At 45.2% G+C, this 22,947-nt stretch overlaps 1 pseudogene; it reads left to right on the plus strand.

Moving 5' to 3' along the window:
• The first annotated feature begins 11,986 nt into the window (after window positions 1-11,986).
• On the plus strand, window positions 11,987-19,955 carry LOC119524928 (annotated as a pseudogene).
• Window positions 19,956-22,947: the final 2,992 nt, after the last annotated feature.

The raw sequence follows: 22,947 nt of genomic DNA on the forward strand, positions 1-22,947 counted from the left end.
TGGATCTATTCTGTATGGGGTATACTGAACTTCCTGGATCTGTAGTTTTATGTCTTTCATAAGAGATAGGAAATTTTCATTGATTATTTCCTTTATTATTGCTTCTGCCCCCTTTCCCCTCTCTTCTCCCTCTGGGACATGCATGAAACATTCATTCATGCATTTCATGTTGTCGTTCAATTCCCTGAGACATTGCTCATATTTTTCCATTCTTTTCCCTATCTGTTCCTTTGTGTGTAGGATTTCAAGTGTCTTGTTCTCCAGTTCCTGTATGTTTTCTTCTGCCTTTTGAGATCTGCTGTTGTACATCTCCAATGTGTGTTTCATCTCTGGTGTTGTGCCTTTCATTTCCACAGATTCTGCCAGTTATTTTTTCAAACTTTCAGTTTCTACCTTATGTTCACCAAAATTTTTCATTATACCCTTCATCTCTTTTCCCATATTATCCCTAAACTTTTTAAATTTATTTAATTTTAGTTGTTTCAATTCCTGTATCTCAGTTGAAATGTAAGTTTGTTCCTTTGACTGGGCCATAACTTCAATTTTCTTAGTGCACATTGCAATTTTCTTTTATCTAGTCATCTGATTTCCTTGGTTACCTCAATCAGGTTTTCCTAGACCAGAATGTGCTCAGATCTCAGAAGGGGCAATATTTAGTATCAGATTTCCCTTAGGGTGTGTCTTAGAAGATTGACACACCCTGTGATGCTTCTAACTGTTGTCCTTTACCTAACTGCCCAGCAGGTGGCATCTGTCAGCCTGTCACTCCTGACTGGTGTAAGTAAGTGTGTCCCACTTAGTTTCTCTTTTGGCTGTTCTCCCCCAGGCTCTGATTCTGAATGGGTGGCTGGTAGTAGGGCTGGGCACCACCTCCTTCCTCTTAGGGAAGATATACCTCCTAGGGAGTCATCATCAGCATTTAAATAGGTTCTTTGTCTCTCTGACTCTGCTATCTCCATCTATGTCTGCGTCAGAGTGCTGTGAACTGAAAATGGCTGTGTCATTCTCCACTGAGCCACCAAGGCTGGAGAGAGGAAAAGGGATAGTCCACAGCCGCTGCAGCTTCAACCACTGGCCAGAGGTAGCATCTAGTCTTCTGGGCTCCCCCTCCCAGGACAGAGATGTCATTCAGCTCTTTAAGGTCAGTCATCACTAGAAGCAACTGTCTGCTTGCTGGGGATCTGTAGCTTCTATTGAGGTCAATGTTTTAATTAAAACCACACTTGGAGCTGGACTGGGGCATATTTGCTTATTCAGAAAGTGCTGCTCTCTATCACAGCAAAGTTTTGCAGTTCAGACTGCCATGGGGGAAGGGGGCTCCAGGATCAGGTCTGCAGTTTTTACTTCCAGATTTTATGCTGTGATCTCAGGCATTCCTCCCAATCCAGGTTGGTGTACAATGTGTAGATAGTCATGGTTGACCCCAAGAGTTATTCTAGATTATTTACTAGTTGTTTCTGGTTATTAGTTGTTCCAGGGGGACTAACTAACTTCCACTCCTCTCTATGCTGCCATCTTCCTAAGTCTTCTTCTCCTCCATTAATTTTTAATTTATATCATTTTGAGAAAGTTTAGGATTTACAAAATATTGAGAAGCTAGTACCAAGAGTTCCAGTATAGCTTGAACCCACTTTCCCCTATTATTAGCATTTTATGTTAGATGGTACATTTGTAATTATTAATGAGACAATGTTGGGACATTATTATTCATTGAAGTCCATATTCAGATTTTCTTAGTTTGTGCCTAATGTCTTTTTTTCCATGCCAGGGTTTCATAGCACACCACATGGCATTGCATCAATATATCTTTAGACTCTTATGGCCTGTGTCATTTTACCAGACTTCTCTTTTTTTTTTTTGATGACCTTGATATTCTGAGGAGTACAGATCAAGTATTTTGGAGGCTACCCAACTATTGAAATGTGTCTGATTTTCTTCCTGAAACAATTTAGCAGGAAGTCATAATGCACAACCCACAGTTACGCTCCTGCTTCCAGAAGCTGTAGCTTCATTAGTTATTTGGAAGTTTTCCATCTGGGAGATTTTTCTTTCCTCTCCCATTTTTAGATGTTTGTTTATTCTCTTCTTTGAACTTTTTATTGTAATAACAGCTATACAGCAGAAAATGTCCCATTTTAACTTCATTCAAGTTACAATTTGAAAGTATTAATTATATTCTCCATGTTGTTATACCATCACTGATATCCATTACCCCTAATTTCATCACCTCAAACAGAACCTACTCACCCATGAGGCTCTCACTCTCTCTTCCCACACTGCCTTCACACCCAGCCCCTAGTATCCTACAAACCACTTTCTAGCTCTAAGAAGATTGCTCCTTCTGGATATTTCCTCCTATATGAGAATCCATACAATATTTTATTTTATTGTAGCAATGTCTACATAATGCAAATTTCTCATATTAACCACTTTCATAATACTCCATTTTATGAAGAGGCCACAATTTGTTGGTCCATTCAATAGTTAATGAACATTTTAGCTGTTTCCATCTTTAGCCATTAGGCAAAATGCTACTGTGAATATTCTTACACAAGTGTTGCATATATATATATATTCTTTTCTCTTTGGTTGATACTAACAGCATGATTACTGGATCACTGTGCTTAACATATTCAGGATCTGTATCTTTCAGTAATGGTTGCAACATTGTTTAATCCCACTAACAAAGCTATTTTTTGGTTTGTTCCAAAATTAACACAGATCCTAAAGAACTTGAACCTTCAAGCAATCAGTGGAGCATGGTTTGGCTGCATCTTTCACAATAGGTCTTTGTATTTCTTCTGCTGCATATTCTGTTGCCTAAGAATTCCCAGGGCTGCGTATCTGCCTCAGAAGCATATTGCACAGGTCTCTCAAATCCCATCCATTAGCCCTTTTCCAAGGGAAAATGAAAGAATCTCTGATGATCACCACAAGGAGACATCCCGTGTCCACAAGGCACTGTGAGGCATGGCTGTGGGGTGCAGGGGCAGCAGGAAGATCAGGGACTGTGTCATCACCTCTGCCCTCTAATTCCTGAAATTTGAAGACCACACAGTTTTGGGTGTGCTCCCTCCATCGGAAACCATGGCAGGAAAAATCATATTTGGGAGGGGTGGATTTTGTTTCTGTTTCCTTTTCTTCTCAACTTATTTAACTGCAGGTCATATAACCTGAGCATGCACAGAAAACACTGACTCTTGTCCTTTAAATGACATTTGAGATATCAGGAATAGAAATCACCTTCCTAGTAACCAAGTTCACAAGGATGAGGAGACACAGACATTTAAAATGCAAGGGTCCCTCACCAAGGAAGATCCCATTCACAGACACATCACTACCACACATAAACACTCTAGGAACAATCAGGCAGGATATGCCAATGTGAATACTCATCAACATCCTGCCACCCTTTGTTCCCATCCCATAAAACTCCCCAGAATTTTCAGATCTGGGAGACAGATTTGAGCCTTGCCTTCTGTATCCTTGCTGGTCAACCTCACAATAAAATTCTTACTTTTCTCAAAATCCTGATGTCATAGTATTGGCCTCTGTGCACATGAGACAATTAGCCTTTGCTTGATAACACACCCTGATCTGAAGGGAAGACAATGGAATGTACTGTTCCCCCTCTGGGAGCCTGATTTGCTACATACAGAACCTTGATTAAGTGGAATTATTATTAACAGAACTATTCTGAGCCTGAAATTATCCTTTCCTCCCAAGCTTCTGCCTTACTGAGGGGAATGACCTAGAGAACACTCTGGGTTTATATCCACTTGGCCTTTGGGGACCTTAGAAATAACAAACCCAAGGATGGATTTGGATGGAGGGACCCACCCCTCAGGGCATGCAGGGCTCATAAGAGGGACAAGGGGCCTGTGCTTGGCCTCTGTGGAAGGGACCTGGGGGCACAAAGAGCACATGTCTTCACAATGAGACATGAAAAGATGCTCAACTTCATTTGTCTTTAGGGAAATGTAAAATAATTCACAATGAGATGACACTTCACACCATAAGCTCCAGGCAAAAAGAGGAGTAAGTGCTCAGGTTACCTGTGCTCTACATCTCTAGGTTGTGGGACAATTGGAGCCCTCACCCATTGATGATGGCAAGGTGAAATGTCCTTGCTTTGGTAAAGAGTTTATCTCTTCCTCAAAAAAGTAAGTATGGAGTTACCAAGTGACCCAGCAATTCCACTCCAAAGGATAATATAAGGAGAACTGAAAACATGTGACCACTCAAAAACCTGCACAAGAATGTTTCCAGCAGCCTCATTTATAATAGCCTATTGTGAAAATAACTTACATGTCTTTCAAATGATAAATGAGAAACAAACATTGGAATATCCATAAACAGGAGGTTGCTCAGCTGTAAAATGTAATGGTTTACTGATATTTGCTCCAATGAGGGTGAATCTCAAAAATATGATCACGAAAAGCAACCACCCACAAAAAGCCATAGTCTCTCATTTCAAAGAGACAAATTTATTCAGACATAAATTAGATAAGTGGTTGTCTGTGCAGAGGTGTGCAGAGAAGTGGGACTTGGAAAGGACAACAAATGGTTCATTAGGTTCTGGAGTTAGTGAGGTGATGTTTCCACAGCCTTGTGAATATACTAAAAACCATGAACTGTACACTCTAAAAGAGTGAATTTTATGGTGCATAAATTATATCTCAATTGAAAAAGTACATTCTGGTGTGATCCTGGGTCCTGGGAGAGACGGAACCTCTGACCCTGGGGCAGTCCCTGTCCAGGTGTCTAGACAGGTGTGTGACTAGCTGGGCCCCTGGGGAACCTGAGTTAAGGCACCAGGACAGCCCCAGGGCTCCTCACATGAGGGGGCTGCGGTGGGGTTTGGAGTTAAGACCAGAGGGAGACTTGAAGCACTCAAGCCCCCTTCCCAACATTTCTCCACCAGGTTTCCGGCCTGGAATGTGGGAGGGTCTGGATGTGACCTCCTGAGGGAGCCACAAACTGAAGGTCTGAGGAGCCGATGAGGAAGCTTTTAAGGAAAGACCTGCCTGAGGGGGTCCTTCCCTCAGTGCTGTTCCCCCCATGGACACCAGATGGCGCTGTGGGTCAGGCCCAGGGAAAGCGAGCACAGCCAGGAGACCATTAACACATGGTCACTGATGGGAAACCACACTGTAAACTGTAAACTGTCAACTTACTGAGTCCTCCCAGGAGGGAAGTGTATTTGCATAAATGTCCCTCCCTGCCCAAGGACTTAGGGGTTATAATGAAAGCTGGAGAAGCTGATTCTGGGGTGAGTCATCTTGGAAAGCACAGCCCTGGGGACATCTCCACCATGACCAGGACCCATCTCCTGCTCATGCTTCTGGCTCACTGCACAGGTCAGGGGAAACATTCTGGGCTTGGGGTGGGGACAGGCCACACAGAACCTGCCTGTCCCCATCTCCTCTCCTGACCACGGGGCATCTCACCTGTTTCAGGAGACATTTCCCAGGCTGTGGTGACTCAGGAATCTTCACTGTCCATATCCCCTGGAGGGACAGTCACACTCACCTGCAGCTCCAGTACCGGGGCCATCACCACCAGTAACTACAGAGGCTGGGTCCAACAGAAGCCCTACCAGGGTCCCCAGGGTCTGAAATGGGGCATCAGCACCAGGATCTCAGGGGTCCCTGCCAGATTCTCAGGCTTCCTGCTTGGGGCCAAGGCTGCACTCACCATCCCAGGGGCCAAGCCTGAGGATGAGGCCGTGTATTACTGTGCTGTCTTGTACAGCAACCATTTCCACAGTGACAGATGTCAGTGGGGAAGTGAGACAAAAATTCCTGGCTCAGCTTTGGCTGCTCTGATATCTTCTGTATTTTTTCTGAGAGACTGGATCCAACCTAGTGTGGGCTCAGGAGCTTGTTCTCCAGGACCCAGAGGAGACTCTTACATAGTTTCAGGCTCAGAAAAATGTTATGTTTAATGCACTATTTTATTATAAGAATGTAATACAAATACACAGACATCACTAATTTCAAAGGAAATTGACAGGAGCCACAAAAGAAGGGTATTATTATATGTGCATGCTGTGTGTATTCACGCTGGAGATAATAAATATAAAATATGGAATACTTCCTTATGCTTTCACCTAGGAAAGATAGAACCCAGATTCAGTTGATGGATGAGCCCTCTGATATGGGCTCCCTTCTTTTTGCTCTCCTCTCTGCTTCTATTTGGCCAATCTCACACATTCCTGGGTTCACTATCTGATGAGGGTGGTGATGCATTCCAGGTGTGGATTCCATCTGCAGCTCAAGCTGACTCTCCAAGGTCCCCTTCACCCTCCAGGGTTCAGACCTTCCCCCAGTGTCCATGGATCTCCTCTCAGCATGTTCAAACCAGTCCCACAGGCATCCTGTGCTGGGCTACAACTTCCCATTTCTTTAGAGGAATATTCCTTATTTTGGGACATCACTTACTGTTTGTGCTGGAAGTCTGATTTCCCTTTCATGCTTGTCTAGAGTCTCAACAGGCATCTCATTCAATTTTGAACACAATGAAGAACTCTGATTCTCACAAAGATATGACACATTTCTTGTGAATTGGGGTGAGCTCAGAGGGTGATCCGTGGTGTCATTTAATAGTCTTGGTGAATACTTTTGGCCAAGGTGCATTCACAAGATTCTCAAAGCCTCTCCCCTAACCCCATCCAACCCCAATATCAGAGCCATGTCCTCAGGCATCTTGGGGTCCAGGTGGCACTTGCTTCTGCCTCTGTCATCCTCTCCAGTGACTTACACCAGGCCCTTGGTATTTCAGAGTCAGAGAGGGAGGTGGCAGAGTGAGAAGGGGGTGACTTTCCAGGTGCTGTCTGTAGTCTTGTGTTGAGCAGAGGTGACTGGGTCAAAGGGAGCACCTGGGCATTCTGAGCAGAGAGGATGATGTGCTCTTGTTCTTGGAGAGAAGATGGGAGGGGCCTGCCTGGGGTGGGGGACAGGGAGGAGGGAGGGTTTGTGCAGAACCCCTGTGAGAACTTGTGTGAAAAGCCTGCCCTGATCTGCCCCTTCTTGGTGAACATTAATCCCTGGGCTCCTGGGGTCCATCTCCTGGGTCTGCTTGTTCATCTCTCTGGTGCTTAGCCAGGTCAGCTTTGGGAGGCAGGGAAGGAGCCCATCAGTGCTCAAAAAATTTCTGCCAAGTGAAGACAATTTCTTCCCCAACAGCCCAGGAAACCACATGGCCCCACCCAGCCCACACCCTGCTTTTCCTCACCCGGAGGGGCCTGACCCAAGACCCAATGTAGGGATCAGAAAGCTCAGGGTGGGATCTCATTTGCATGAATGGACCCTCCCTTCTTTCTGAGTTCAAAGAGGGGCTGGGAGAGACTTTGAGAAAGCTCCACCTCAGCTGTGGGGACACAGAAGGCAGGATTCAGAATTGTCACCAACATGGCTTTGTCCCCTCTCCTGCTCACCCTCCTCACTGCACTCATGACAAGACACTGGGGCAGGGAATGGTCCCTGGTAGGACACACTGGGCCCTGATTGATGCTCTTATCTTGGTACCAAAGAATCCCCATCTCTGTGTCTCCCCCACTTCCAGAAACCTGGGCCCAGGCAGTGCTGACTCAGCCCCCCTCAGTGTCTGGGGCTCTGGGCCAGAGGGTCACAATCTCCTGCTCTGGGAGCAGCACCAACATTGGGGGAGGCTATGAGGGGAACTGGTACCCAAAGGTCCCGGGAACAGCCCCCAAACTCCTCATCTATATTAAGAGTAAACCACCCTTGGGGATCACCAATAGCTTCTCTATCTCCAAGTCTGGCAACTCAGGCTCCCTGAGCATCACTGGGCTCCAGCCTGAGGATGAGGCTGCTTGTCACTTCCAGACAGAGGAGAGGAGCTTGAGGGTCACACAGAGCCCAAGGCCCAAGGGGCAATGAGACAAGAACTCCCCTGTCATTTGCCAGGAGGGTGGATACCCAGCAGCTGCTGGCTCTGGCTTCTCCTGGGCTTTCTCCTGATCTTTTTGCTGCAGCCACCCTGGGTCCAGGCTCATCCCAGGGCACTGCCTGGGGAGTGAAGCCTCTTCTTGTGTCCCACCTCAGAGTCACTCAGAGCAGCCCATGCTGAGGTGAAACATCCCAGACAAACCATAATTTCTCCTCCCACCCTCAGAGAACACTGAATCCCTTTAGAGTAAGTTCAGGGACTGGAGGCAGCTGTCCTCAACTCAGACCCACTTTCTAACTCAGGAATCCTGCATCCCCAGTTTCACTCCTTTCCCCATTTGAAGGATTTCTCACAACAATGTCATCCTCAGATTAGTCCACAATATGTCTCCCTGTACTTTTTATCTCAACCTTTCATTTTTATTTTCTCATTTTTTATTAAGATACAAATAATATACAACAAATTGCCCATTTTAAAGTATTTGTCATGTTTGGGCATTTCTATACACCCTTGAAAACATCACCTCATTCAAGGTGTTGAATCTGTTCACCAGCCCCCTCATTTCCCCCTTGCCCCTTTGTACTCACTCCCTCCATCCTTCCCCAAAACACCTCCCCAGGCAACCACTGATCTTCTTTTGGTCACTCCTGTTTGATCTGGAGTTTCTATTTAAAAATGTAATCACACAAAAATGTTGCTTGGTTGGGCTTCCTACACCAGCAATATTCTTTTGATATTCATCCATATTGTTGCTGATCTCCATTCCAATGCATCCAGGCTGGTATTCTTTCATTTTTTTAGGCTCTGAGAACTTTTTCCATCAAGAGACCATTTCTCTAATAGTCATATTTTACAACAATGTGGATATGAAGGTGAATATGAGCCAGGCTTGATGCTGTTCATTTTTTAAAAAGAAACACAGACTCTGTTTTCAGGAAGAGTTTTAGATTTACAGAATAATTGATCCAATAGAATCTAGAGTTCCATATGCATATCCTGCTCCCAGATTTCCCCTTTTATAAATAAACATGTTTCAATAGTGTTACATTTGTTCCAATTCACGAGCAAAACTGATGTGTCATACTATATCCTTAGTTTGTCATAATGCCCTTTTAATGTTCCAGAATCCCATCCAGGATAGCACATCCCACATGTTCCTCATGCCTTGTTTAGGCTCCTGTTGGCTGTGACAGATTCTCAGACTTTCCTTGTTTTTCATGACTTGACACTTTTCAAGAGGACTTCTCTGGTATTTCATTGCATTCCCATGAATTCCCCTGGGTGCATCTATCTGCATGATTTATGACTGTTTGTATGACCTTGATGACCTGGGGAAAAGAACCCTTTAGTCTATTTCTCCCCATCCATACTGTAGCTTTGAAAGAAAGTCACTCTGCACAGCCCACACTTGGCAAGTGGGGCCTTATGCTCCAGCTCCTTGAAGACAGAACATCCACATCAGTCATTCCACCTTCTCTAGAGAGGAGATCGTGTATTCTCCCCAATTATTTTATGTCACTAAGGGCTCATGGGTATTTATTTTATACTTTGGGCTATAGCTTGATACTAATTTATTTATTTTGTTGCTCAAACTATTCCATCTTTGACAACTAGGAACTTGTTATGGTGGCTCCTGTGGCCCTCTTACATGCCCCATAGAGGGGACCTACTCATTTTACTGCCTTGGGTGGTGCCATCAGACAGAACCATAAGCAAAGTCAGGACATCTGTCCAAGAGTGGTGGGTAGTCAGAGGGGCAGGAGGACCCAGGCTCCAGGCCCAGAAGGGGGTGCTGTAGTACCTGTCCTGAGAGCAGTGGGTTCTGGGCCAGCCAGGGAAGTCCTCTATTGGCCATTGCATACTTGGGCAAGCAGTGTCCTCACTGAAATGGGATATTCCTGAACTTGTAGTCCCCATGAGGAAATGAGAATTTGCTTATGACAATCATCTTTGATTTTTATTTCAGTCTCCACTCATCATGAAATTCTTGCCAAAACCTGGTGCCTAGGGATACACATAGCAGGGACAAATTTACATGAAGAAACCTGAACTAGAAGCCCGTTGGGGAGAGAACAAGCGACACTTAAGAAGTGGGCGGGGTCTCACTTCCTTCAATCAAGTCTGAGGAAGCAGAGCTCTGGGGTCATCTCAACAAAGGACAAAATTTCATCTTCCTCCCTCACTGGACAAGGAGCTTCCATCAAGGGGGGAGTGAAAGGCTCCCAGGGCACACGGGCACTGCCTTTGTTCCTGCATCTGAGCAGAGTGGGTCAGTCTGTATTATTTCTACCACATTCTCTCCCTCATTCCGGGGTCCCATATTATGCTGACTGTGTCCCCCATGCTGTCTGGGTACCCAAGTTTAAAAAGCTATATATCTTCCCTCAAACATCCAAACCAGAAGATATCAGGAGAGAGCTCTGCTAACATGCAAGAAAACTATTCCAGACTTAAAATAGAGAGTACCTAACCCAACTCAATCTCAATTTTAGCGATTATGAAAGAACACAACAGGAACCATATCAAATTATTTATGACATTGGTGTAAAAAGAATCCCTGAATATTCAAAGTAGCATCAGAGTTAGATTGAGAGCAATAGACCCAGTAAGATTTGGCTGAGATGAGGCATTTGTGAAGTCTTGGGCAATGGTAATATGCATTTTGGAGGAGAACAGATGGGAAGCAGTACTGAGTCCACATGTCAGGCTCCACAATCAAGGAAAGGGACTCTGAGCTCTCAGGGGCTTCCCTGCCACACTAAGGGAGAGAGAGGAGACACCTGAATAGGATTCATTGGTACCTGAGCACAGGTGGTCAACCATGTCCTTCAGGCACAGAAAGCACAATACAGAGGAAGCTCTCACTGGGTCAAGCAGCATCACCAAAAACTAGGGGAGGTGCTCTCTGCTCCTTCCTTCATCATGATGGGTTCCTGGCACTTTACCCATTCTTCCAGTCACCACTGACTCCAATCTCCATCGAGACCTTCCCCAGGAAAAGAGTGATCGACCCGTGGTTCCTTTGATGCGAAGCCAGAGACACTGGGTGTGACTACCAGGGAGTGGCTCAAGACTCCCTCCCTGACCTTAGGCGGATGCTATGACTCAACTGTTTCATGATGAGATATGTAATAACCCTTCAGCCCTTATCATATTTTAGATATATTCCTAATAGTATTTTATTGTCATTTCGGTGGTTGGTTTTGCATTGATTTTCTGGACGTTGAAATATTGTTAGAATTTTGATATTTTACCTTTCTAACTCTTTTTCCCTTAAATTTTAGACCCTCCTCTTCTCAAAATGCAATCCATATTAAATTACATGTTTTTCTCCACTGTATAGAGACATATTTGGGGGATTCAGCATGCAATTATGTATGAACTTTTGTCTTATATGTTGAGCTCCACTGGTCCTATTATGGACAATTCCACGACTGTTTGGGAGGCTCCTGTCCCTTCAACCACCAGATACAGGCTCTATGATTCCCCATTGGGGTCACTGCTGGAAGGGGAGTTTAGTTCATTGATTTCCACCCCAAAAGACATAAAGTGGGGGCACAACCACCCTCACCACAACCTCAGCACCTCAAAAACAGGCGCTCCATGGGAAAGAGTTCCCATGTCCGGGGAAGCGGCGACACTGGGGGACTGGGGCAAGGCCCAGTGGGGCCAGCGCACCTTGGGGCCGGGCCTTGGCGACCTGGGAGGGGACCCAGGACAGGCGCGGGGCGAGGCCGGCTCACGTGGAACAGGCGCGAGCAGCTGAAGGTCCGCTGGGCAGGAGCCGGACTACTTTCGTGCGCGCAGCGCTGGCTGGGCAGGGGCGGTGAGGAAGGGAGGGAGGAAGGATTGTGGGTGTGAAGAGGAAGAGGAGGAGGAAGGATGTGGTGGCTTTGCCAAAAGAGGAAGGGAGGAAGGGCACAGCGTCTGACGAGCCCAGCGGCGGCGCGAGCTGCCTGGGGCACTGTCCTGAGCTCGCCCACCGGGTCCCCACCCCTGAGCTACACCCCACCGTGCCCAGCTCTGCGCGCTTCTGTGCCCCCGCGGGGAGCGCGCCGGGGCTGCCCCTCATATGACAGGCGTAAGGTTTGACTTCCACGAAGGCGGCACCTACTGCGGTGGCCGGGAAGAGGGCAGGGCGCACGAGCATGGCGTCTGCACCGGGCCCAGGGGCCAGGGCGAATACCCGGTCTCTGGTCGCAGGACTTCGATGTGGCCCAGCGACAACACCTCCCAGGGCTACTGGGCGCAAGACAAGCGGCACTGGCTGGGGGTGGTGAAAGAGAATAGGCGGATGTGCGGGGCGTGGGGTGGGAGGAAGGAGTGGTCAAGTGGTTTCAAGGGGGCTCTGTGGGGTCCGGCAAAGCCTCTGCACCCCACCTCGCTGCGAGGGTGCCTGGAGTAACCGGCTGCAAGGCGGATACTGCGTGGAGACCTATCGGGACGCAGGCACCTACCTGGGTCAGCGGGCCGGCGCCATGGGGCATGGCTGCGGCGTGCGCCACAGAAAACCCCATAGCCTGGCCACGGTGACCCGCTCGCCGCCCGCACCTCCCGGGCCTCGCTGCGCCAGGAGCAGAGCAATGGCAGCGCGCTCCACGACGCAGCGGCACCTTCGGGCTCAACTTCCCCACCACGCCGACCTCTCAGCCGGGAAGAAGGGCGGCCTCTTCCGAACAGGCTCCCTTCTCAGAAGTATGAAACTTTGAAAGTCAGAATCTAAATTTTCCCTCTCTGGCAAGCGCAGTTGGGTCCGCAGCGATGTGCCCATGAGCAGAGGTGTTCCAGCGATGCCAAATCTTCAATTAGTTTCGGCGACGTGGATTGAGATTTTTGCCCCGTGGAAGACCACGGCGATGCCACCACCACGGAAACCTACATGGTCGCGTGAAAGAACGACAGAAGCAATGGTTTCGGCCTCAGGGAGCGCTCCAAGGGCAAGGAGGGCATGTGGGCAAATAACAAGAGGCATGGATATGGCTGTACCGTGTTTCCTGACAGCGCCAAAGAAGAGGGAAAATACAAAAATAATATTCTGGTCGGGGGAGTAATGAAGCAGCTGATACCAATAAGAAACACAAAAACTACGGAGAAGGTGGACAGAGTAATTGAAGGTGCACAAAAGGCAGCCACCACGGCAAGAACTGAAGTGGAAATAGCAAATTCAAGGTATGTAAATGCAGGATGGATGGTTTTGCTGGGTAGTTCAAATCAATGGAATATTAGAAATATCTGGTGTTTGACAGTCTGCTGGTGACATCACCAAAGATGTAGGACTGCCAAAAGTGAAAGGTGGGAAATGATTAGACCCAATAGAAGGGAAATTGGAAATGTACCTGCACTTTTCTGAAATTAACTTTCTGTCGACAGAATTGTAGAAGGTGTGTTTGAGCTCCTCTTCCTGTTTTAAATTACTTTCTTAATATTTAACAGTGTGACAGATCTTACTCAGGCCCTTGGCATTTCCTGAGTCTAGGAAGTTACATTCTTTAAAGAAGAACCTCTGAAATACTGTCACAGAGAGCACTGTGCTTTCTGTGCCAGATAGAAACTGTCAATCCACCATGAAATGTATTCAGTATAAATGTGTACCTTTATTATTCTAATATTTAAATTGGAGTTGTGCTCAATTTCCCCTACAAAATTATCCTAATTCATGAAATTCCATTGTTGATGCCTCGAAGGTGAAATTGGTTTTGAGAAATCCACAAAGATCTAAATGTGGCAAAAATGGAAAGTTGTGTGACAGAATAGTAGCATGTTTTTAAAATAGCAGCGCTTATGTGTATGTAAAGACAAATGGCCTAATAAGCCTCAGAAAAATCTCCGCTACTTTGCAGGAAAGGTTAGATCACCGGTATATTGAAAGGAAAAGGATGAGGGAAGCCTGGGGTGGGCAGATGTGCCTCTAACCAGTCAAGATTGGAAGAAGTTAGGGCAGCGGGAAAGGCTGGAGTCATTAGGAGAAAACTGGTTATAGGTTGAGAAGTGGGGAGTAAATGGGCCCAAAAGGATGAAATGATTGAAGTTTTACCATTAATAGTTGAGTTCTGGGATCAAGCAAGAAGGATCTATTGGGCATAGAATTTTCTTAGGGATAGATGTCATGAGAAAAAACAAAAGATATGATTATAAACAGAAACTTTTCTTTTCAGGCTGAAGTGGGTACTGAATAATCACACTTTTGTGTGACTTGAAGCATAAATTTAGTATAGAATGTTAAAAATATGCTTCCTGCTTCAGTAATACTCATCCATAAAGTAAACCCCATTTGAAACCACAAAAAAAAAAAAAAAAAAAAGATGGCGAGAGAGAATTTCTTCAGGTTTTTATTCTTGGCATTCAGTTAATAAGGCACACTTTTAATTTGGTTCAGCCATATGAAATTCTGATCTTTGATATTTTTAGTGTACAAAAATGGCAATTTTTTGTGGTTCCACCTAATATTTCCAGATGTTTCAGTTTCCTTTTTTTAATGACTCTAAGACTGATATATACTTCTGAGCATTTGAACCACTCATAGAAACATGGAAGAAATTGCAGGGGTTTTTGTGTTATTTTTAGACATATAATGTGTTAAAATCTCTTTTAAGTTTTCCACTTGTGTTCACATCTAATCTTATTTTAAAGTTAATATTTATTGTTAATTAGCACAAACATTCATGAAGGGTCTCTTCTGTCATCTCTGCCTCTAGTTCTTCATAGTTTTCTCTGATCATCAAGCACTGGATCAATCCACTTGCTTTTCAGTTTGCTTATAGATAGGAGACTTGGCACATGTAATCTTGTTGGCTTTCTTGGCCCTCAGCTAACATGGAGTTAGTGACATACATTTTGCTCTGCCCTACCTCCTAATTTTAAGTGCACTCCTGGATTCTTCTGTTTTATGTTCAAGTTACAACCTACTAATATACTTGAGGCAGTTTAATCTTGCCCAATGGAAATAAACCAGTGAAGGACACTCTAGGATATGACTTTCATATGCTTGTTCTAATTATTGACTTTTATGATTCGTTAAAATTAGAGGACTCTGCCTAACAGAAGAGGATTGACTAATCATGAGGCAAAGATGACTTCTGATGATACCAGTATCATAAAACTCTTTCTCCAGTCCTAGCAACATTCAATCTGTTGAAAACCTTTTGAGGTAGGTGGAGTACTGTATTATGTAGTGTATGCGAAATGAATCTTTGGCTTAAGACCTTATATTTTGGCCAGTTACCTATTTCATAAAGATTATACACAGCTATTAAAAATATGCCATTACAACGTGGAATATGACTCCCGGGGAGGAATGTAGACCCAGCATCGTGGGACGGAGAACATCTTCTTGACCAAAAGGGGGATGTGAAAGGAAATGAAATAAGCTTCAGTGGCAGAGAGATTCCAAAAGGAGCTGAGAGGTCACTCTAGTGGGCACTCTTACGCACACTTTAGACAACCCTTTTTAGGTTCTAAAGAATTGGGGTAGCTGGTGGTGGATACCTGAAACTATCAAACTACAACCCAGAACCCATGAATCTCGAAGACAGTTGTATAAAAATGTAGCTTATGAGGGGTGACAATGGGATTGGGAAAGCCATGAGGACCACACTCCACTTTGTCTAGTTTATGGATGGATGAGTAGAAAAGCAGGGGAAGGAAACAAACAGACAAAGGTACCCAGTGTTCTTTTTTACTTCAATTGCTCTTTTTCACTCTAATTATTATTCTTGTTATTTTTGTGTGTGTGCTAATGAAGGTGTCAGGGATTGATTTAGGTGATGAATGTACAACTATGTAATGGTACTGTAAACAATCGAAAGTACGATTTGTTTTGTATGACTGCGTGGTATGTGAATATATCTCAATAAAATGATGATAAAAAAATATGCCATTAACCTTTTAAATTTTCCTTGTTTTCATTGTTTGAGTCCCATTTCTAGTTTCCTTGCTTTCAGAATACTTCAGACACGGTGTTTTGCAACTTGTTTATGGAGAAAGTAGCTGAAGGAGTGATATTCCTCTTATAAAAGCTCTGAGTTTAGAATTCTGCATTATTTTTAAAAAAACTTTTTTTAAAATAAAGGAAAGAGAAAAAAAGACATGAAGTGATTTCACAGGGAAGGGAAGAAAATGTTCACAGTGATGAGGTTAGTTTTGGGAAAAAAATGGTCCATGTGAGGTCCCTGCATCTGTCTCTTTGAAGATCCTTCCCAGGGGCACATCAGGGTGAATGTGGAGCAGGAATGAGAGGAAGCAGATTCTCATGAAGAATCTTCTCCCCCAGGTGGTCTGGGTGGGTCTGAAAAGGCCCCAAGGACACTGAGCTGCAGCTGAAGAGCCTGAGGGTGAGTCTTGGCTGGTGTCCCCACCATGGCCTAGGAGGCTCTTCTTCTTGGCTCCTGGATTTCAGCTCCGGTGAGCAGAAAGGACTCTGCATTCTTGGGGAGCTCAGGTGAAAGCAGATGTCTCAGGATGACCCCTTGCCTCCCACAACAACTGTGTCTCTGCTGTTGGTTACAGGGGCAGATTCTCAGACCTGGTGACCCAGGAGCCATCACTGTCAGTGTCTCCAGGAGGGATGGTCACACTCACCTGCAGCCTCAGCTCTGGGTCTCTAATGTTAACAACCTCAGCTGGGACCAGCAGACACCAGTCCAGCTCCCAAGATTCTTATCCATACCATGAGCAGCTACTTCTCTGGGATCCCTGATCTCTTTTCAGGCTCCATCTCTGGGAACAAAGTCACCCTTACCTTCATGGTGGCTCAGTCTGAGGATGAGGCTGAGTATCACTGCACTCTCTCTATGGGAAGTTACCCCATGGGGAAGCAACCAAAACCTCTTCTTATGCTCAGAATAGCTCAACCCTGATCAGGAGGTGTGAGAAGAGAGAATAGAAATGATTAACAGCAGAATGAGGGAAGGGAGGGCACCAGGCAGTGTTCCCATGTCCAGTAGTTCATTGCCACGTGCCTCCTGCAGTCTGTCCCAGGCAGTACATCTCCAGTGTGCACCCCTCTCCCCACTGTGCTTCCTCCAAGGTTCTGCTTCCTCCCTCCCTCTATGCCAGTAGTCATGAGGGAAGGGAATGGAAGCTGCAAAATATAGAAAGGGATAGAGAAAATGAGGAATGCTGACAGTTCCAGTAAGAATTGTATTATTCAAGGGACATCAACATACACATCATCATGTATTATTTTATCATGGATACAAAATATTTCATAGAACATTTATATATATATATATATTCGTATGCATGTATACATATACATATACATATATATTCATATACCAGCAATTGTGTCTTTTCCTCATAAACCAGATATTTATAATTATTCCACAGTGAACACTATGAAGGAAAATACACATTTGATAGCATTCATATTGCAATCCTGACAGATCCATTTACTGTTCTCTGAATATCCTTTTCAGATCTCCTTGTTTGGGGGGCATCATTTAATTAGCTTTGGTAGATGTTTACACATCTCAAAAGGATGATTTCCAAACTCTAATGTTAACACCAGAATATGATGGGTGTTCAAATGCTTGATGAATTTTGAACATTTATTTGTTCTCTTACAAATTGTACACATTGTGAGCTACTCTGGGACCACATAAATTTTGTAGATGATGTGGAACATGACACATGTATTTCTTCTCACAGGTGCTTGAACCTGGGATAAGAGACTCTAGTTCATCTTTGAGGGGCCCTTGAGACGGAATGACAGGGAGGCTGGGGCCATTTCTAGCACCCAGCTGTGTGCTGCAAGAGAGAATTTCCACCCTGCCAAAACAAGTGAAAAATTAAGGTGGATTTCACAGAAAAGCTTATATGAGACATAACAATGGACATATCAGCTATACCTTCATTCATTCATTTTCTTTTCTTTATTTTTTTGAAAAATTGTAGGTTTACAGAAAAAATCATGCAAATATTCAGAGTTCCCATTTATTGCCCATCCCCTTATATTAACATCTTATGTTAGTGAGGCATATTTGGTTACAATTGATAAAACAATGTTATAATTGTACTATTAACTGTAAGCCCATGGTTTACATTAGGGTTTCCTGTTTCTGTTGTGTAGTCCTTAGGTTGTCTTTTTGTTTAATTTTTACTCCATCAATGTATGTACAACCTAAAATTTCCCCTTTTAAAACACATTCAAATATATAATTCAGTGCTGTTGATTGCATTCATAATGTTGTGCTTCCATCACCAGCATCCACTACCCAACTTTTCCATGACCCCAAATAGAAAACTCTTCACAATTTAAGCATTAACTCCTTATTTCCTACCACCACTTTGTAACTTATACTCTAGTTTCTGACTCTGTGTATTTGTTTATTCTAATTATCTTATATCTGTGAGATCAAACATTAGTTGTCCTTTTGTGTCTGGCTTATTTCATTCAACATGATGTCTTCAGGCTTCATCATGTTGTCATATGTATCAGAACTTCATTCCATTTTACAACCAAATAATATTCCATTGTGTGTGTACACCATATTTTGTTTATCCTTTCCTTGGTTGATGGACATTTAGACTGCTTTCATCTGGTAGTTGTGAATAATGTCACTATGTACATTCATGTGAAAACATCTGAGTTCTTTCTCTCAATTCTTCTGGATCTATACTTAGGGGGATTGCTGGGTCACAGGGTAATTCTATTCTTAACTTTCTTAGGAACCACCCAAGTGTTTTTCACTGCAGCTGCACCATTTTACATTCCCACCAACTATGAACTAGTTTTCCTATTTCTCCACATTCTCTCCAACATTTGCACTTTTCTGTGTTTTTAATAGCAGCCATTCCAGTGGGTGAGAGATGCTGTATCATTGTGGTTTTGTTTTATATTTCCCTGATGGCTAATGATGTGGAGCATATTTTTCATGTTCTTTTTTTGGCCTCCTGTGTTCTGTCCCCAACATACCCACACCACATCCAGTTCTTAACCCTCTGGCAGCAGCCATGGACAGTTTGCATCCTCCTGCCTGTGCCTTGCTCTGGAAAGGGTGAGCATTTTCCCTGTTTTCTTTTCTCTTCTATGAACATCTCTTTCCCCTCAGCAAACTTCAATTCACACTTCAGGGGCCGCTGCAAACACCACCTCCCCTGTGGGCTCCACATGGGGGGTCCTGCTCTGCTCTCTGCTCCTGTGCCATTTTCCCCTCAGCTCAGAGCAGCTGGCAGGCTCCCAGGTCATGATTTCACATGTGTCCCTCAGAGCAAGTCTCCTGTCAGTGACAGCTACACACCCGGATGACAGGACATGGGGGCCTCTAGGGATTACTCTGACCCGTGTAAAAGAAAAAGAGTCAGGGACTCATGTGAAGGTGGGGAGTGGAGCAGTCCAAGAGAAGCAAAGCTTCAGGGCTCCCAGGTCTAGAAGGAGGGAGAGTTAGACCCAAGGCCGAGATGGGGCTCTGGGCGTTCTGCAGAATGGGTGCTCACACCTGGGTAACTCTCAGCTGACAGGAGGCTCCAGTGCTGAGATCCTGTGGGGATCCAGTGGCTGGGTCCTTTTTGGGCCTGGCAGAGTGTCCTGCACAGGGGTCTGTGTGTCCCAGCAGCTGCTTCCCTGTGGGCCCCACTCATGGCTGAACTAGAGCATCAGGCTTCCTCCCTGTCCACAGGCCCTGCTCAGGGTCTAGAATCTAGCTCTATCAGGGGGGCTGGGTCAGAGGGGAGGTGGGCCTGAATTTTCCTAAGAGGTTCCCCCCCTCTGGAGGCCCATGGGGAGGGGATAAGAGAGGCCTGGGGCAGACTCCTTCATTGTGGGCCACACAAAGATCATGCCCACCATGCCGGACCCCTCTCTTCCTAATGCTCCCTCTCCCCCTGCACAGGTAGGGACAAGCCTCAGAGACCCAGGGTAGCCCCCTAGACTACCTCAGCCCCTCTGGCTCAGACCCCAGGCAGCCACACTCTTCCCCTTGCCCATCACTGTGCCTTGTCTGTGCAGATTCCCTCCCCAGCCTGTGCTGACTCAGTTGCCCTCTCTGCATCCCCAGGAACTCAGGGACAACAGCCAGACTCACCTGCACCCTGAGCAGTGACCTCTGTGCTCACAGGGGAACATGGACTGGGGCCAGCAGAGGCCCGGGAGTGTCCCCTGGTCCTTCCTGTGCTGCTCACACTCAGCCCAGCAGCAGGGATACAGGGAGCCTGGGGGAGTCTCTGGATCCAAGGATGTCTCAAGCAATGCAGCATATTTGTTCTTCTCTGGGCTCCAGCTGGAGGATGAGGCTATTACTGCCAGGTGCATGGAAGTGCTGATCACAGGGGCAGGGACAGATGGGGACATGGGACAGAGACCCTCAGCCCCATAGTTTCCAACCTTATGATGCTTTTACTGTAGGGGTTAATAAATTTATCCATAATCACATTAAAGCATAGCCCCTGGGTACTGTGGCACCATAACCGCTATTTTTACATATATTGCCCAGGAAGACACTAAAGACTAATAAGAGAGAAACAGCAAACATTTATACCCAGTCTAATAACCATAGATAACAGAGATGAGGCAGATCTTACCTCTAACCTGTTCATTTGAGACTGGCTCCATCTTACCCTCTGTGGGCCTTGGGGGCTAAAGTCATGGGTCTTAGCATCCCCTTATCCCAGAGGCATTAGGATAGGAGACTGGGACTTCTCTCCACCCACACAGATGTTGTTTGCCCCTCAATGACTGCCTTTCTGAGGGAGTATATGAAATGTTTACTTAAGAAATACCCTGCTTACAGCTAGAGCAGAAACGCCCAATGCTGGGTGGAGGTGGGTGTCCTGTAAGCTAGAGTTTGACTCTTTGGACTGGGTGGAGCCTCCTTTTGGGACTGCCAGTGGTGGCCCCTGAGTGAGAGAAGGCTGAGATGTGAGGGGCAGGGGCACACTGCATTCCTCTGCTCGCTGACCTGTGGTGCTAAGGACCACTCACTGCCTCCCTCACGGCCTTCCTGTCCCTGGACATTCCTGGCCACTCCCATTCCCTTCCTTCAAGATTCTCTGCCCCTTTATCTATCAGCCATCTACTAGAAACCAGTTTTGGACAGTAATTAAGATTATTACTTTTGCTTTAGTTTCTTTCTAAGGGAGGAGCTGGCAGTGTGGGAATCTTTCTTTTTGTGTTGTTGGATGTTCTATGTTTTTTAGAAAACAGATCTTGGTAGGTTAGATGTCTGGAATTTAGCTTTATGATATCTCTTGGAGGCTGAAAAAGCAGGATTTGGGCCTCCATCATCTAAGGAGGGGCCCTAACTCTGCCTTTGCATTGCTCTGCCTGGGGTTCCAGACCTGACCACCAAGTGTACCTTCCACCACTGTTCCTGCTCATACATCCTTCCTCCTCCCTCATCTATGGGCACCAGTGTCTCTTACTCCAAGTGGATCTCCTGGATTATCACTCCCCTTGACTCATTTCCCCTTTCTGGGCCTGTCTGGAAGTTCCCAGACAGACTCAGCTACTGGGAGTCTTCTAGGAGTTGGCAACTTCAGAGCAGCTATGCTTGCCTTGTTCAGGTCTTAGGGTCACTGGATTTGGGGAAGTCGAGGCCCAGAGGTGTTGCCCCTGCCAGTCTCCCACACTGGGCCACAACACAGCCTTCAGGACAACACAGGTCTCTGGTTCTGCCCTTCCAAGGCTTTGGGGGCCTGGATGGGAGTGGGGCAAGAGGGGCTCATGTCTGCAGAGATGCCTCCTTCAAAAAGTAACCAGTAGGTGTGACATTAGGGTTGGGCAACTTCAAGAATCCACAGACATTATCAAGAGATTAATCCACCGCCATCAGCCCCCCTAGCCCCAGCAGAGGCTACCACTGAGCACTGATATGGTCACCAGTTGCCCAAGGCCCCATAAGATTACAGGGGGTAACAGAAGAGAAGCCCCCCCCATATCTTTAATTTTAAGAGGACACTAGAGGAATTAGGGACATTAAAGTAGTCTTTTGTCCCCAGTTCCCTCTTTCTGGTGGAGTAACAGAGTCTGTTTCAATGACCTAACTTTCACATGGGACAGAGTTAGGTGTCAAAGATGTTCTAACCCAGGCACAAAGTTAGTTTCAAATACTAGTTAAATCTATTTTTCTTTATTTTCTTTATTTGCACAGAAGCTGGTAATATAGAACCTATGCATGAACAACTTTATATGAATAGTGTTTGTACTTGGTTTACTGGATTGGTATGATATGTTATATTTAAGTTCCTTGAACACTGTTCATCCCCTTAATGTGTATGAATGTCTGAGGCATTGTAACTTAAGGGACATCTGTGTGAATAAAGTTATTTGTTGGGGTCAAAGAAGCCATATGTGATTTGAAAAAATATAAATGATGAGGCAGAATTGATTACAAAGTTCTATCCATAAGAGACCTGGAACTGAAGGTAAAACCCATCCAGAAGAGAACACACAATGAGTCTTACAGAATATTGCATATATTTATATTCTCCCCCAACAGTGAGTAATCAGAAGGTGAAGGTGGTCAAGGCCCTCGGGATCTGCTTTGTGCCTCCACATCAGAAATGCCCCTGGAAAGATAAACCTCATGTCCTTCCTCTACTCCAGGAGCACAAAACCACCAGGGGTCAGGGCCAGGCCTCTGGGAACCCAGAACAGGGCCTGGACATTGGATGTTGTACCCTATGAATACATCAATTTGAAATAAAATGCTGTCACTGGGTCAAACCTGTAAATATCCCTGGTAACTCTGCAGATGGGCATTAGCTAATTTTTTTTTGTACTACTTAAGTTTAGCAAATTCTCCGTGTGGGTAATAGAATCCTGTTGACCCACTTCAAATCAAAATTTATGAATTTCTTGTAAATTAAAAGCAGAAAGATTTATTTTTTGAAATGTTTCCACCATTTTGGATCCCCCCAACTCTCCCTGCCCAGTTTTAAATCTTTCTTTAACATGCTGTTAATTTCATGTGAAAATATGCCAGGTCCTTGGAATGTGATGTGTATAAATAAAAGTTATTTTAATTTCATTGTCATGTTAAATTTAGAGGAGAATCTTCTCCTTGTTAAAAGTTTCCAGCACAATTATTCTGTAGT

The sequence above is a fragment of the Choloepus didactylus genome (genome assembly GCF_015220235.1).
Source record: "Choloepus didactylus isolate mChoDid1 chromosome 23 unlocalized genomic scaffold, mChoDid1.pri SUPER_23_unloc1, whole genome shotgun sequence".
In the NCBI taxonomy this organism is placed as follows: domain Eukaryota; kingdom Metazoa; phylum Chordata; class Mammalia; order Pilosa; family Megalonychidae; genus Choloepus; species Choloepus didactylus.